Source organism: Chiloscyllium punctatum, chromosome 42 (assembly GCF_047496795.1).
Source record: "Chiloscyllium punctatum isolate Juve2018m chromosome 42, sChiPun1.3, whole genome shotgun sequence".
Classification (NCBI taxonomy): domain Eukaryota; kingdom Metazoa; phylum Chordata; class Chondrichthyes; order Orectolobiformes; family Hemiscylliidae; genus Chiloscyllium; species Chiloscyllium punctatum.
In genome coordinates, this window is record NC_092780.1 from 35,978,881 (window position 1) to 35,995,745 (window position 16,865).

Genomic DNA, 16,865 nt, shown 5'->3' on the forward strand with positions numbered 1-16,865 from the left:
TAGGTGCATAGTTCCTTGAAAGTGAATTTGCAGGTAAATAGGTTGGTGAAGAAGTCATTTGGCACACTTGCATTCATTGGTCAGTGCATTGAGTATATGAGTATAGATATCATGTTGCAGCTGTACAGGACATTGGTGAAGCCACTTTTAGAATATTACGTTCAATTCTGGTCTCCCTGCTAGCGGAAGAATGTTGTTAAACTCAAAAGCGTTCAGAAACAATGTGCAAGGATGTTGTCTGGAATGGAGGGTTTCAACTATTGGTAGAGGCTGAATAGGCTGGGGCTATTTTCTGGAGCATCTGAGGTGGTGTTGGGGTGGGGGGTGTTACTTTAAACAAGTCTATAAAAAAGATACGCGGTATGAATAGGGTAAATAGCCAAGATCTTTTTCTCAGGATAGGGGAGTCCAAAACTAGACAGCATAGGTTTAAAGTGAGAGGGAAAGTATTTAACAGGGACCTGAGGGGTAACTTTTTCATGCAGAGGGTGGTGTGTTTATGGAATGAACTGCCAGCGGTGGTGTGTACAATTACAACATTTAAAAGGCACCTGGATGGGTAAGTGAATAGAAAGGGTTTGGAGGGATATGGGCCAAATGTTGGCAAATGGGACTAAATCAGATAAGGATATCTGGTAAACGTGGATGTGTTGGACTGAAATGCTTGTACAGCTCTACAATTCTATAAAATGGCGGTGTGTTAAAATAATAATTTGAAAATTACAGAAGGACTGATGACTTAACCTGCAATGAATGAAATACTCACTTATTTGCTGCACCACACAGTTTTTTTTTAACTTTTTTCTCACTGATGTTTGCTCCTTTTCCATGAAAGCATTAACCTTGTGTTGGATCCACAGGTACCTTTCTCCAGTCGCTTGTCCAAATGTAAGTCTTGACATCAGGTTACTGCTCCACTTGGGATTTCACAACAGAACCATGAGCAAATACACTTACAACATGAAACATTGGATAGTGGTGAGGAGTTTCGATGAATAATTCTTACCTTGACCAGGATGCAGAGGTAAATTTGAAGTTACCAGCTAACTCTGCATTGAGAAGGGAACTCCTTGATCAGTACATCTCAGATGGTTCTGACTGGATCCACTGGGAGTTTATGGGTTTCTAATGTAGAGACTTAGCATGCCTCAAAATCTTCAAGTGGTGGCAGAGCCTTTTCAAAACATTGATTTTCTGTCCGATAGAACAAATCCATGGCTTCAACATGAACCTCTTGAGAAAAAACTTCAAAGAAAGTCTGCAGCCTATAGCTCACTTTGGAATGATGAAAGAGAACGAACACTCCTACAATATTTTGTACATGACAAATCACACTGAGAAGCTGACATGCTTCACTCCATGCATGTGTTTGGATCAAAAGTACCTTGTGTAGCTTCACAACTCCACAAACAGGAATGAAAGCAAAGCTTGTGACTGCATCCTGTCCAAACACAGCCACAACCTGCACTTCTGTAACTTTACTTTTCTTATTTCTCTTTCTGTCCTTTTTATAGTTTTGCATTTTTCTTGTAGGTATTGAATGGTATGGGTTAGGTCAGTGAAGTGCAGTTGAAGTGGAAGATGAGCCATGATCTTATCAAATAGTGGAGCAGACTTGAGGGACAGCTCCGGTTTCTATTTCTTATTCTCCCTTTCTGACTTGAGAGCAGAATACGTGTGTGCCGCTATGGCATTTTCTCCAGTGTTTTTGTTATCGAAGGCTTATCAAAAGCAACAGAAAGTCTACAAAAATGTAACACTGTCCAAACTTTCAAATTGATAATGAAAGTTGTCTTGTCCTTGTGCTCAAACATGTAATTGACAGTTATGGAAATTTATCAGCCAGCTTCACAGAGTCTCTAATCCAAGCTATTGAGTCATCTATAATGGGAGGGCTCTTATTTATGGATATACAAAATTATGAATTAAGAGTAGGAGCTGGCCACTCTTTGAGACCTACTGTTTAATATTAAATGTGCACTCTTTCTCCATAGGGATATGTCCTACTTATTGAAGCCCAAAGAATTAAGCACATGTTGAAAATAGCCAAAGCTTAGGTTACGTCAACAATGCATAAAGGGCATTGGCAAAATTTGAGTTATTAAAATTGAAGCTTATGGAATGTTGTTAAACTTTTCAGTGCCTCACCATCTATGGGTATTCTGCCCTTCAGGATTATCTGGGACCAAGTGTAAAATGTAAATCCCCAGTGAGAAGCTTGTTCCTTTAGTCCAGCCAATGACCTCACTTGGCTGGTCAGTCTGATTGGTTGGAGTGTTGGCATCCCAGTTTTGTCAGATGCTGCACCACTAAGACTACCATGGAGGGACAACTAGATTTCACTACCATCAACTTTCAATTCATTTCAGCCACTGTGCATGAATCGCTTGAAATCTACTGCACCAATTTTACTAATAACAGTGATTCTGTCTGGTGTATAATCCTGAGCTGGATATTTCGATTTTTATTTCGTAATTTACCAAATTTAAATCCAACAGTGGCACCGAAGATTTAAAAAAATAGAAGTAATGTATTTTGGCTGTTTCAGTTCCGGGTGCATTGGTTTATTGAAAGTTTCACTTCACTTTTATGATTAGCTGAGATACTAAACACAATCCCAGTCTGATAGTGAAAGTGAAGTCCTTGGCATTTAAATATGGTAAACAACTCATCTTCCCCTGATTTTGCCTCAACTGTTCAATGCTTGTAACAAGAAAATGGATGGGATTAAATGTCCTTTGTGTCTCATATATTAACAACACACTGGAGAGGTTGGGTTTTATTTTTGCGAGCTACTTAACTGAAGAAATTGTACACCACTGTGCCTCTGCCCTCTACTCATTGGAGTCAAGTCAAGAATTCCCAAATTGGGGATCTTGACTTCACCTGGAGTTGTAGCACAAACATAGAAATAGGAGTAGGCTTTTCACCATTTGGAGCATGATCCACCATTCAATATGAAAATGGCTGATCATCCAGCTCAGTCTCCTTTGATCCCTTTAGCTCTAAGAACTCCTTCTTGAAAACATTCAATGTTTGGCATTGACCACTTTCCTTGGCTGAAAGGCAGACTACTCTCTGGGTGAAACAAAGTTCCTCATTTTAGTCCTAAATAGCTCATCATGTATCCTTAAACCTGGAGTCCTGGTTCTGGAAGATTTCTGAGTTACCAATGTGGAGCTGGGATTGATTTCTGACAACTGTGTGAATAAGGAACAAAGTAAATTACAGCACAGGAACAGGCCCCTTCAGCCTTCTAAGCCTGCACCGATCTAGATCCTCTATCTAAACCTGTTGCCTATTTTCTGAGAATCTGTATCCCTCTGCTCCCTGCCCATTCATGTATCTGTCTAGATTCATCTTAAATGATGCTATCGTGCCCACCTCTACCACCTTGGCTGTAATGTGTTCCATACACCCAGCATACACCCACTTTCCACACCTATCTCCCTTAAATGTTTCCCCGCTCACCTTGAACTCATGACCCTTAGTAATTGAGTCCCCCACTCTGGAAAAAAGCTTCTTGCTATCCATCCTGACTATACGGGTCAAGATTTTGTAGACCTCAATCAGGTCCCCCCTCAACCTCTGTCTTTCTAATGAAAATAATCTTAATCTACTCAACTCTCTTCATAGCTAGTGCCCTCCATACCAGGCAACATCCTGGTAAGCCTCCTCTGCACCCTCTCCAAAGCATCCACATCCTGTTGGTAATATGGTGACCAGAACTGTACGCAGTATTCCAAACGTGGCCAAACCCAAGTCCTATTCAACTGTAACATGACCCGCCTACTCTTGAACTCAGTACCCCGTCCAATGAAAGAAAGCATGCTGTATGCCTTCTCGACCACTCTATTGACTTGCATTGCCAGCTTCAGGGTACAATGGACCTGAACATCCAGATCTCCCTGTACATCAATATTCCTCAGGACCTTTCTATTTACCATATAGTTCACTCTTGAATTGGATCTTCCAAAATGCATCACCTCACATTTGCCGGATTGAACTCCGGCTGCCGTTTCTCTGCTCAATTTATCTCTATTCTGCTGCATTCTCTCTCAGTCGCCTTCACTATTTGCTACTCCACCAAACTGAGTGCCATCTACAAACTTGCTAATCAGATTTCCTATATCTTCCTCCAGATTATTTACATATATTGTAAACAAGAGTGATCCCAACAAGGATCCTTGTTGAACACCACTGCTCACAGTTCTCCATTTTAAGAAACTCTGTTCCATTATTACTCTGTCTCCTGCTGCCCAGCCAGCACTCTATTCATCTAGCTAGTACTCCCTGTACTCCATGTGACATCACTTTCTCCATCAGGCTACCATATGGGGAAGCTTATCAAATGCCTTACTGAAGTCTATGTGTATGACATCTACCGCCCTTCCCTCATCAATCAACTTTGTCACTTCCTTAAAAAATTTTATTAAGTTGGTAAGACATTACCTTCCCTGCACAAAACCATGTTGCCTATCACTGGATAAGCCCATTTTCTTTCAAATAGAAATAGATCCTATCCCTCAATATCTTCTCCAGCAGCTTCCCTACCATTGACATCAGGCTCACCAGTCTATAATTAGCTGGAATATCCCTGCTAGCCTTCTTAAACAAGGGGATAACATTAGCAATTCTCCAGTCCTCTGAGACCTCACCCATGTGTGAGGATGCTGCAAAGATATCTGTTAAGTCCCCAGGTATTTCCTCTCTCACTTCCCTCAGTAACCAGGGATAGATTCCATCTGGACCTGGGGATGTGTCCACCTTAATGCCCTTTAGAATACCCAACACTTCCTCACTCCTTATGCTGACTTGGCCTAGCATACTCAAAGATCTACCCCTAACATCATGATCTGCATGTCCCTCTCCTTGGTGAATACCGATGCAAAGTACTCATTAAGAATCTTCCCCCATTTTCTCTGACTCCACGCACAACTTTGTACTTGAGTGGCCCAACCCTTTCTCTAGTTACCCTCATGTTCCTTATGTATGAATAAAGGGCTTTGGGATTTTCCTTAAACCGGTTTGCTAAAGATATTTCATGACCTCTTTTAGCCCTCTCAATTCCTCATTTCAGATTGATTCTACTTTCCCAATATTCTTCCAAAGCTTTTTCTGTTTTCAGTCACCTAGACCATGTGTATGCTTCCTTTTCTCTCTTAGCTAGTCTCGCAATTTCACCTGTCAACCATGGTTCTCTAATCTTGCCATTTCTGTCCCTCATTTTCACAGGGATATGTCTGTCCTGCACTCTAATCGACGTCTCTTTAAAAGCTTCCCACATGTCGAATGTGGATTTACCCTCAAATAGCTGCTTCAATCCACATTCCCCAGCTCCTGTCGAATTTTGCTATAGCTGGCCTTCCCCCAGTTTAGCACTCTTCCTTTCGGACCACTCTCATCTTTATCCATGACTATTCTAAACTTACAGAATTGTGTTCACTATTCTCAAAGAAATCCCCTACTGAAACTTCAGTAACCTGGCTGGGCTCATTCCCGACACCAGGTCCAGTATGGTCCCTTCCACAGTTGGACTATTTACATACTGCTCTATAAAACCCTCCTGGATGCTCCTTACAAAGTCTGCTCCATCTAGACCTCTTATACTTAGTGAATCCCAGTCAATGTTGGGAAAATTAAAATCTCCCAACACCACCACCTTGTTGCTCCTACATCTTTCCACACTGTAAGTAATCTAATCTAATCTAATCTTTCCATAATCTGTTTACATATTTGTACCTCTATTTCACACTCACTGTTGGTAGGCCTGTATTACAGCATTGAGAGCGTGGTGTTAGAAAAGCACAGCAGGTCAGACTGCATCTGAGGAGCAGGAGAATTGATGTTTATCAGGACCAATGGTCTTGACTGGTCTTCCCTCTCTCCCTCAGCAATCCTAATCTGCAGTGCGATCAATTTACTAAACGTATCCACGACCTCGTCAGCATAGCGTGGTTCTTTTAAAGCTGATGTTTGTTTTGTTTTGTTGATAGGTGTGACTTAATGGGCTGCTGTCTGAGGTCTGATTTCTGTTGCAAAAAAAATCCCAATGAATAGATTGGTGTTTGCTATACCTTTCGGAGAAACTCGCCTTTTTTTTGGTCACACCCTGTTTTGCAATTGAAACCCCTCCCATTGCTGAACAATTGGATGATCTGCTCCCAATCCCCTACCCCTTTTTTCAATCTGTGGTCCCGCAAAGTCTGAGGCATTTAACTAGGATCACAACAGGAAGGGGTTCAGGAAGTCGTGATGTGAGTTTCTGGGCAGCTGTTGGATGTAAGCCAATCCTCTATGCAATTAGCTACAACACTGAGTGCAGGCCACACGCACATTCTCTGGGGAATAGCATCTTCTCCAACTGAAGTCTCGGCCATTAATGAAAACAAAACTAATTGTAACTTTAACATTTCACAGCCTGTAATTTGTACCCACTCCTTTCCTGGACTTCCCAGCGGAATGTTCCTGTCTGACACCATCCTCCTTACCCCTCTGTAATACATTTATTAAATGGATCTCAGTTAGTAATTTAACTTAATTATTACTATTCAATCCCAACCTTTGTTAATTCATTATCAATTAGTTTAAAACTTACTTTATTGAATACAGCATTATTTCTTTACTTTCTAGAAAATGTTAATTGACGTATTTATCTCACATATTACCATTGTCCCTTATTGAAAACATTTTTAGATTTTTTTAAAAAGTGGTCTTGCATTTTAGAGTGTGACGGTTAATCTTATTTCTCTAATTTTGCAGATAGACTGAGACTGAAACTGTGGGACTGAGGAAGTTTTGAGAATTGGCTTCAAGCGGAAGCCAGAGACGAATAGCGAAAGGGAGCGAGCTACTGAGAACAAGTCCTTACCCGCAGAGGAAAAGAGAGAGAGAGAGAGAGGTAGATATGCGGGTCAGCTTTGGGACGTCCCATTAAACATCAGAGCACTGTCAGTGACTACACAATACGGAGCTACCAGGACTCTCTTCAATCCAGACGCGGGTCACATCACCATTCAAGGGCACGCCACAGAAACCGTCCAAAGGGAGGGAAAAATATGCAGGAATTCCGGTCACGTTTGGGAGAACCTGTTTGCTGGACTAAACTGCTGGAGCGTAGCCCTTTTCTCTAGAAGGTGAAGTTTCACCTACAAGCAGAAATTTCAGGTAAAAATTATTTTTAATCAAAGGGTTAATCTTTCTTTTTACAAAATACCAGCTCATTTAACGAGGATTTTTCCCCCTTTTAATAATTTATTTAAGAATCAGTCCGATTGTAAAATTAAGTTGGGAGAGAATAAAGCTTGGTTCGACAATTTTATTTTGTAAGCCCGTGTTCATTGTTCAAAAAGCGCATATTGATTGCCGGCTGAGGTTTTAAAAAAAGATCGAGACGGAGGAAGTGTTTCCGCACTTGGGTTGGTACATATATTTACATTAAATAGGGCAGTGTTAGAAGTTTGGACTGAAGACATTTTCCATGGGCTGAGCTGAATTGAAAACAAACCGACAGCACTTCTCAATCCGGTCAACCAGAAATAGCAGTAGTTGAAAAATGGTTAGGAATGAGTACACATTCCCTTTAAGTTTGAACACTTTAATTACACCATAATTTAATTATAAATATAACAGCACACTTTATTTGAAGGGGAGAAAATCTATTCTTTGGAAAATATTATCGTTAGAATTTCTGTAGAGATTGCTTTGTAATGTCACAGTTTTATAGTTTGTTGGCAATAAGTAAACAAGCCTTCATATATCATGATTGTTGTAACCGCATTGGCAGTTTCTGTTCACATAAGGTGCAAAGTTGAGACAATACATTCTGTTTAATTCAGGGCGGTGCTTTGAACATGACCTAATTTTTAAGGCTTCAAGTGACGATTGAATCTCCAATGTCAGGCAAAATGTTAAGTGTGACATATTTCCTCAGAGCACAGGTTGCAAGCCTATTCAGAGGTGTGCAGTTTCTGTTAAGAATGTCATTCCTCGAAAAGGGTGCAATTTAACATCAGAATAAATGAAGTTTCACTTGACATTTATTCAGTCAGTTTGGTAGTATTCAAAAGAGACTCCTGATCAGTTACTTCCAGGGATCTACTGCATGTATTTCAATATATTGATGTACCCTCAGTGAGTAACAATGGTTTCATTTATTAGATAACATTTTATCTTACTAACTTGAATGTAGTGAAAAGAAGAAAGTGTTTAATATAACAGTGCAAGATTAGAAAAACTGAAGGAGGAAGCTTGCAGGTAGTCCAAGGGCTGCGAAGACAGATTCTGATGTGGCCTAATATCTGCACAAAGTTTTTTTTAATCAAATTTATTTTGCACATATAATCTAAAGTGGATTTCCCCCAATGGTAGTGTTGCTGTTTCTATACACCAGTACGCCAATATTTACAGAGCAAGATTGAAGAGGTAACTGCCAGACAATATATTCTAACTCTTCAATTCATTAGTTTGCCAAGGAATGTTTTATTTTATTTTATATGAGATAGGTGGTTTGGAGAAATGGAAAGTAGGGTGCAGCTGAGTTTCAGTTCAAAGAAGTGAGGGGATGTTCTTTCTGCGAAAATACATCGGAAGACAACGTGAAATAGTTCAATTCTTGGAGGAGAGATGGGAGGGTGGTTGGAGGGTGCAGGAGAACAAGGGAAAACCTGTTCGTGCCTGTAAAAGGAATACAAGTGAAGGCGTATTGTGATGATTCTATGGCTTTAGGAGGTGCACTCTTGTCGTCTTATGAAGAAAGGTTGAGATAGAAGTGTTGACTGATGTGCTCAAAAGTCAATAACGTAAAAGCTTGTGAGGCCTTGGTTTATTTTAGAAGTTGGAACATTAGAAGCAGCTTGAATGGATGGGATAGAGTTCCGACAGCACCAGGATTTTTATTTTTACCGTTCAGCAGTTGCTGAGATCCTGAAGTTGGATGTGGGTGCTCTTATTCCTCCCTCTATTACAGCTAAAAACTGGGGGTCGCTTCTGGCTGCTAGAATCGCAAAATAATGTCTTGGGGGTAGGTGCTGCCAATGAAGGCAGGAGATTGGAACTACATAGCAAAACTCATTTAACAAGCTGCGGCCATGATGGGCAGTCTATTTTACTGAATTTGCCTTTGCCAAGGGTGTGTGTATGGGATGTTACTATATAGGAACAGATATATATAATAAGAAAAGAACTGGCTTATTGAACGCAATGCCTTACACTTAACTGCAAAATAAATAAACGTTCAAGTCTAAGCTATTTTAATGTCTGTTTAGGGGGTGTGGTCTAGTCTATAACAATGTAGTTAATGTGATCTACATAAGAAAGAAGGATGAAGTGAGGAAAAGTACTTTTCACTCAACGAGTAGTTAGGGGAAAGACTGCGCTGTCTGGAGGTGTGGCAGAGGCCATTTTAGTTCAGTCATTCAAGGTGACATTGGGTGATTTAGATAAAAATACAGTGTCGGAGGGGAGGGGGGAGACAGGAGATTGGAACGAGGTAACAAAACCCATTTAACAAACTGAAGCCACGATGGGCAGAATGTCGTCCTGTGCAACAATGCTGCTCTGATTATATGCAAAGAGTTGAATTTCTTAGCAGATAAAACACTTCAGCAATGTGCCCAAGCATTATAGATAAGTGCAACATTGGTGAATCATGAAATCTTGTATTAACTTCCTGGGCTATGCTCAGTAAAGATATCAAATGCGACTAAAATTCAGGCTATCAAGGATGGAGAAGAAACCAATAACTCTTGGTTAATATTCAATGATCCTGCTGGACATTGTGTGTGAAGGGGGTTCTTGTGCCGTCTGTGGTCACTTAGCCTACTGATGATTATCTTTTTGGCAAAACGGCAATCATTATCCTTGAGTAGTCATCAACAGAGGAGGAATGTAGATTAATGGAAATAAACACCTTAAATTCAATTTTGGATGAATACTGTTTAAAAGTAGTTGAAACAAATATTGCTGATAAGACACCTAACAGAGTAGGGTTATACAAGTATGAATACACCTTCCATAAAAAGTGAAGATGCCTTCCTATCCAGGCTTGCCATTTTGGAATTATTCCCAGATGATGACGTCAAAATGTATTGTCTCTACCAAAAGCTATTTGCTAAATGCTTCCACAGACCGTTAGCAATCTCATCAATCTCATGATGGAAACTTCTGTGTACATATTTACTATCTACAATATTTTGCTGCTTGCTCCTAGATTTCAGTATTTGTAAATGAAATTTCATGTGGTTCCAACAACTTAAGGGAATTATATTGCATTGGATATTTGACCTTGTCAACCCTACCTGCAATTGTACAGTGATTAGATATTTTAGAAGTAGTGATTCTTCTCTGGTCTTATCTAATGAGTGAATTCTAATTATGATAGATCCTGTGGTTTAAAAGAATGATACAAATTTACAGCTATTTAAAATTCATTCACAGACAATTTTTGCAGACGATCGTACATTTAAAACTATTATAAATCCTCTAAGGCAGTACATTATAACCATCTGCATCAAAATAGAACAGAAAATCAATATAGCAGATTTATGTGAAAATTAAATATTAAAGATGCTTCAATACGGTTTAAAATTTCTCAGTACAAGAAGTGATGATTTAAGAGACACTTCCTGCTTCTCTCAATATTTCAATTCTAATGGTGTACAGTGCTGAAGATCCAATCACTAAAGTAAGCTGAGTACCTCAAGCAGTTGAATTAATGTTGCAGTCATCTACAATCTTCCCACAGATTCCCAGTTAAATATACAACTATGGAGGTTTCTCAAAGTTAGTTTTTCCTGGTGAGGTACATAGGAACAGGTATAGTCTCCCTGAGCTTACCTTAGCCATTTGTTTTGACTATGATTGACCCGTCTCTCCACTCCATTTACCCACTTTCCTTTCAATGCTTAAGGAAAATGCTTAACTCTTGAAAATTTTGTTTCTCCACACCTTTTTGGGAGGAGTGAGTTTCAGAAATAGCATTCTGATTTCACTACTAAATGCCCTAGATCTAATTTGAAAAGTATGCTTCCTTGTTCTGATTTCCCAACAGTGCTGAAAAGTTTCCTTTTTCTACCCTACTGAATTTGCTAACAATCCTTTCATCATATTTAATACCTTTGATTAGATCAGTCACCAACTTCCGAACACAGTGTAAACATGCTTGTAAAATCCATTTTCCTAAGTTATTACTTAAAGTGCCAGTATAATTCTGGTAAAGCTGTGCTTTATTCTGGCAAGGCCAATATATCCAACCTGAAGAGGAGGAGCAAAAACGGATTACAGTAGTCAACATAGTGTTTGGCCAAGGTTTCATTCAATGCATCAGTTCCTTCCCTTTGCATTCCAACCCAAATGAGATATGGAACAAAAGAGACTGGTGAGTGCAAGTTCATAGTTCCTTGAAAGTGGAGTCTTGCGTAGATAGGATAGTGAATAAGGTATTCAGTATGCTTTCCTTTTATTGGTCAGAGCATTGAATATAGGAGTTGGGAGGTCGTGTTGCAGGCGTACCTGACATTGGTTGGGCCACTTTGGGAATATTGTGTGCAGTTCTGGTCGTCTTCCTATAGGAAGGATGTTGTGAAACTTGAAGGGGTTCAGAAAAGATTTACAAGGATATTGCCAGAGTTGAAAGATTTGAGCTATGGGGCGAGGCTGAATAGTCTGGGGCTGTTCCTTCTGGAGGCTGTGGGGTGACCTTTTTATAAAGGTTTATAAAATCATTAAGGGCACGGATAGGGTAAATAGACAAGATCTTTTTCCTGGGGTCGGGGAGTCCAGAACTAGACGGCATAGGTTTAGGGTGAGAGGGGAAAGATATAAAAGGGACCTAAGGGGAAACATTTTCATGCAAAGGGTAGTGTCTCTATGGAATGAGGTGCCAGATGAAGTGGAGGAGGCTGATATGGTCACAGCATTTAAAAGGCATCAGGATGGGTACATGAATAGGAAAGGTTTAGAGGGATATGGGTCAAATGTTGGCAAATGGATTAATTTAGGATTCTTGTCCGCATGGACGAGTTGGACTGAAGGGTCTGTTTCCCTGCTATATATTCCTATAACCAAAGTTGTGTTGCCCTTTTTCCAATTGAATTAAAAATATTTTTCACAGCGTTCTCTTCTGGGTCTCTCTCTCTCAGTTTGGTGAGCAACAATATCTAATTTATGCATGTTGGACGAGAGTCTATTGTGGCTTTTTTCATTTGCAGTGTCAATTTTGGGAGAAGAGACTTATACAAGTCTCCCAGCACTACATTTCCTTTTTGATCTTCCTATCATCTGATGGTTTGCAAAGAATTAATTATATCAAATTTGATGAAGTTTCTAGCACTCACCATAATCTCAGCCTTCACTGATATGGGTATTATCATTAATTGGAGTCAGTAGTCTGACATGCTTTAAATGTGTAATTATCTAAGATCAGAAATCACTTGACACCAGGTTATAGGCCAACAAATTTATTTGAAAACACAAGCTTTGAGTGCTGCTCCTTTGTTTTGAATGCTTGTGATTTCCAAGAAGCCTGTTGGATTATAACCTGGTGTTGTGTGACTTCTGACGTTTTCCATGGGCACCCGCATGGGTCCCAGCTCTGTCTGTCTCTTTTATCCTCCCACTTCCTCCAGACGAAAGGGGTAGCCACGGGCACCCACAAAGACCCCAACTATGCCTGTCTCTTTGGCTATGTAGAACAGTCCATCTTCCGTAGTTATACTGGCACCACTCCCCGCCTCTTCCTCCGCTAGAACCCCTTGTCCACTCCAGTCCAATACCTCCACATCCAGAAATATCTAATAGCGCAAGGTGAATACTCTCCCACTATCTTAAAATGGAAACCTCTGTTTACTGGAAAATTTACATTTTTAATCTCATTAACACTTGTCGAGCTTTTCAGTACAGAAAGAGGCCCTTTAACCCACTGATCATGGTGACAACCTGCCCATCTGGAAAGAGGGAGTCATGGGAGTGAGCACTGTGAGCCTGCGCCCAACCAATAATTTATCCTTCAGTCTAAATGCCTCAAGGTCTTTTTTTTCCCCCAGAAGATCACATTGTGAGAGCGGGTGAGTAATTTTCGATATTGTAAACGTACCCTACTTGGGTCCTGTTCACCACTAGAATTTTGCTTGTGCCTTGTCTGTGTCTGTTGGAGATGCGACTATTCATCGCTTCAAACATAGCGAGATGGACCTTTCCCCTTTTTTTTGTCAAAGCATTCTTTTGTTATTATTTCTTATCTCTTCTAATAGCTCTGATTTCAATGCTATTGTTGTGCTAAAAGAACAGGATCATTGTAAGTCATCGTTTACAGGAGGTTATGTATTGTTTTTGTCATGGTAGTAAGTATGGATCATCTACAGCCAGAAATAGCAGTTGTCATTTGGTTAATGTATATTCACAGCAGAAGGAATACAATCCAGAGGAAGTTCAGGAAGGACATCAAGTACGGATCTTGCCATTTTGAAAGCAAAACTGTCAACAAAAGAGGAGGAGGCTGTAGTGAGAGAAATGTAGAATTTGCAGGAATTGTAGGCCTGGAGGAAAAGGTAAATATGTAAATTCCAGGTTCTGGGGGCCAGTGTAGACCAGTGAGCAGAGGAATTCTTCAGCTCTCCTTTGCTGTTCTGAACTGAGCCTAGAGCCACTGCTTATTAATGGGCTGCTGTCATATAACTGGTTAGAACATTACAGTACTTTACAGGCCCTTCAACCCTCCATGGTTTCACAGTTGGGCACAACAATCTGAAGCCCATCTAACCTACTTTACACCAATCTTGTCCATATGCTTATCCAATGACCACTTAAATGCCTGTAACATTGGCGAGTCCACTACTGTTGCAGGCAGTGCATTCCACGCCCCTACTACTCTCTGTGTAAGGAAATTAGAGATAAAAAAAACTGCAAATACTGGAATCCAAAGTAGACAGGCAGGAGGCTGGAGGAATACAGGAAGCCAACATTATGGGTGTAACCTTTCTTCACGACGGGGGGTGGGTGTAGGGGGAGCTGCAGATAAAGGGGGTTTTTAGGGCAGGGTGTTGAGGTAGGAATAGGTGAAGCCAGGTAGAGGATATGACCTGGTTGGTCAATGGGAGGAATTAATCTGGTTGGTGGCAGGGAGGAGTGGAAAGGAGGGGGAGGGGCTAGAAAGGGAGTCAGGTGATGGGGAGGGAGGTTATTTGAAATTGGAGAACTCAAATTTGTTCTTCGGGCTGAAGGCTGCCCAGGTGGAAGATGAGGTGGTGTTCCTCCAATTTGCAGTTTGGTTCATTGTGGCAACGGAGGAGGCAAAGGATGGTCATGTTAGAGAGGGAAAGGGAACTAAAATGGGCAGTGACTGGGAGGTCCCGTTGTGGCCTGCAGGCCCAGCTGAGATGCTCGGCAAAACATTCTTCCAGCCTTCTCCCTGTCTATGTCATACAACTGGTGGCAGTGCCAGAATAAATTTGGCAGATTGTTCATGTTAGCTTTGCACTAGGCTAGTCTTTGTGAATCTAACATATCTGTTTTGGTGTTGGCACCAGCTGCATAAGGAATGCATTTTTGGTACCACTAGTCGATGACTGAGAATGTGCCCACTCTATAAATTGGATAGATCTCAGTGCTAGGAAAGCCAATGTTAAGTGTTTTTATAATTAAAAGCTAGTTAAAGCTATTGAGATTGCAGACCAGGCTGTCACCTTTATGTTTATGATCTGGTGGAGGGCAAGTAACTATACTTTAACCATTTGTGAGTGATCCAAGGAATTAATTAGAATCACATGGTTCCATAGGTTTTGAATGAACAGTAGTAAAGTTGACTTTTACAAGTCAAGAATATGATCTAATGTCATATACAATACATACCTTATTTTAATTTTGGGGTATAAAGAATAAATGATTTACTTTGGTGATAGACTGTGTTTGAAGAAACGTGATATGTAGTAAATATGATCAAGATAAATCCCAAGTTTAATTACCACTCCCACCAAATACTAATGACATGATGGGTCATCAAATCTAATTGCACTTCACAAGAGGTCACACCTTTTCATTTGTCATACCAATCTGGACTTGGAAAGTGCCTCTGACAGCTCTGTTACAATTAAGTCCCTCCTTTCCTGTACCCTAGATTGAGCTCATGGGCTTCTCAGCAATGTTAATGGCACAATGGGTCAATGTATCTTATTAAACCTCTTGATCGCAATGATGCTTCCCTCTTGCCAGTCTGAGCTTAGACTCCTTCTCAACCTGCTTTGTTGGGCACTGTCTCAAAGACTCTTGCTGTTTTTGTTGATCACCCTCCTGGTGTTACTGGTCTCTGAAACTGCACTCATGACCAACCAAATCTGCAGCTCTTTACCGACTGTGAGCACCATCGATTAAGCTCTGCTCTGAGGATTTTCTCCAAGCTCAAATCTTAGTCAGCTGCATTAAGCATGTACTGCTGGTGAGCTTTTCAAACACCACCTCCTTCCCCCTCCATTTCTCAGCTGCATTGAAATATTAATGCTAACACACTGCTTCTGAACTCCTTACAGCTTCCCACAACACAGAGCTACTGACCTTTATCTCTTGTTCCGTTCCTCACGACTACTTCTGACTTCAATATTTGGCTACATACTAATTCCTGCCTGGGTTTAAACAGCTGTTTTTGATTCCTCACTGAATCTCCTACACAGAATCTGTGTATTTCGGTGGCCCTCCCGGCAGTACAGTTAACTGCGGCATTTCCAACATGATGTGCTCTTGTGTCTCTGGCATCCTCACTCAGTGACTTTCCTACTGCCTGTTTCTTTCTCAAAATAACTAACACTTGAACCCCACCTCAGTCACCCTTGAACTGTCCTGAGACCTTTTCAAAACCTTGGAATAAGCCTCTCCCCTCAACTTTTACCCCGCAATTACTCAGCAAATCTAACAAATCTTGGGAGCGAGCATACCTTGAATGTTCACAGGTTTCAAACTTATAAAGCAAAACATTCGTCATATCTTGTCTTAGGTAGACAGAACATTTTACAATGTTAAGATTTCTTTAAAATAGCTTTAGAAATACAACAAACATCTTATCATAAACTTATTACAAACTTTGCAGTTAACCCATTTAGTCACTTTTATAGTTCTATTAATGTGATGTGTCAAAGCTTAACTTAAATAGCTGCAAGAACATGTAACGTGTAGGATTAACCAGATATAAACATCACTACATTAATATAGCTCAATGCTGGTGTTTTCCATGTACCTGTACTTTAAACTCTGGGCATCACATCAATAATTAAGGGCTTTTGTTTTTACATACTTTTCATGTTCAATCAACTGCAGTGAATATACATCAGTTTTCTTTCAAACCTCTTTATCAGCTTGTACTTCTATTTTGTACTGGGGGTTTTCAGTCTGGTGTAACTACAAGCCAGATGCTGTAGAACACCTCCCCTTCACACATGGATGTATATTAATTCTGCTGGATGATATAAATGACTTGGATTTCTCAACTGGAATACAGATGAACATGGGTTTTTATACTATTTCCCTCTTGATAAAAATACACTTGCAACAAGTCCTTTACTTTTGCTCTGGAATACATGTATTTCTGATTGACAATGAGCTTTGTTAATCTGTGCTTCAGCTCCTCATTCTGTTCCTTGAAATTAACCTTAGCTGCTCTTAAAGTCTGGAGCTGCTAATTATTACTCCTGTACTTGTTCTCCAGATTGCATTGTAGCTCAAAAGTTTTACTGCTCTTTTCAAGATGCATTTCCTATAGTCTGTCAATCTGAGCTTTTAATTCTGTATTCAGCCATCTGTTCCTCTCCTGTTCAAGGCAGTTTATACAGACTTCAGAGACTTCTATTATCTGAAGATTTTCAGGTTTTAATTGAAGATCT

General features: G+C 40.3%; 1 protein-coding gene across 2 annotated transcripts in view; it reads left to right on the plus strand.

Moving 5' to 3' along the window:
- Positions 1-6,762: 6,762 nt before the first annotated feature.
- Positions 6,763-16,865, plus strand: part of LOC140465894 (rho GTPase-activating protein 15-like) — a 233,826-nt gene continuing 223,723 nt past the window's right edge. For both annotated transcript variants that reach the window (XM_072561796.1, XM_072561797.1), the window contains exon 1: positions 6,763-7,167. The gene's annotated coding sequence lies outside the window, so the exon portion shown is untranslated. The remainder of the gene's footprint in view (positions 7,168-16,865) is intronic.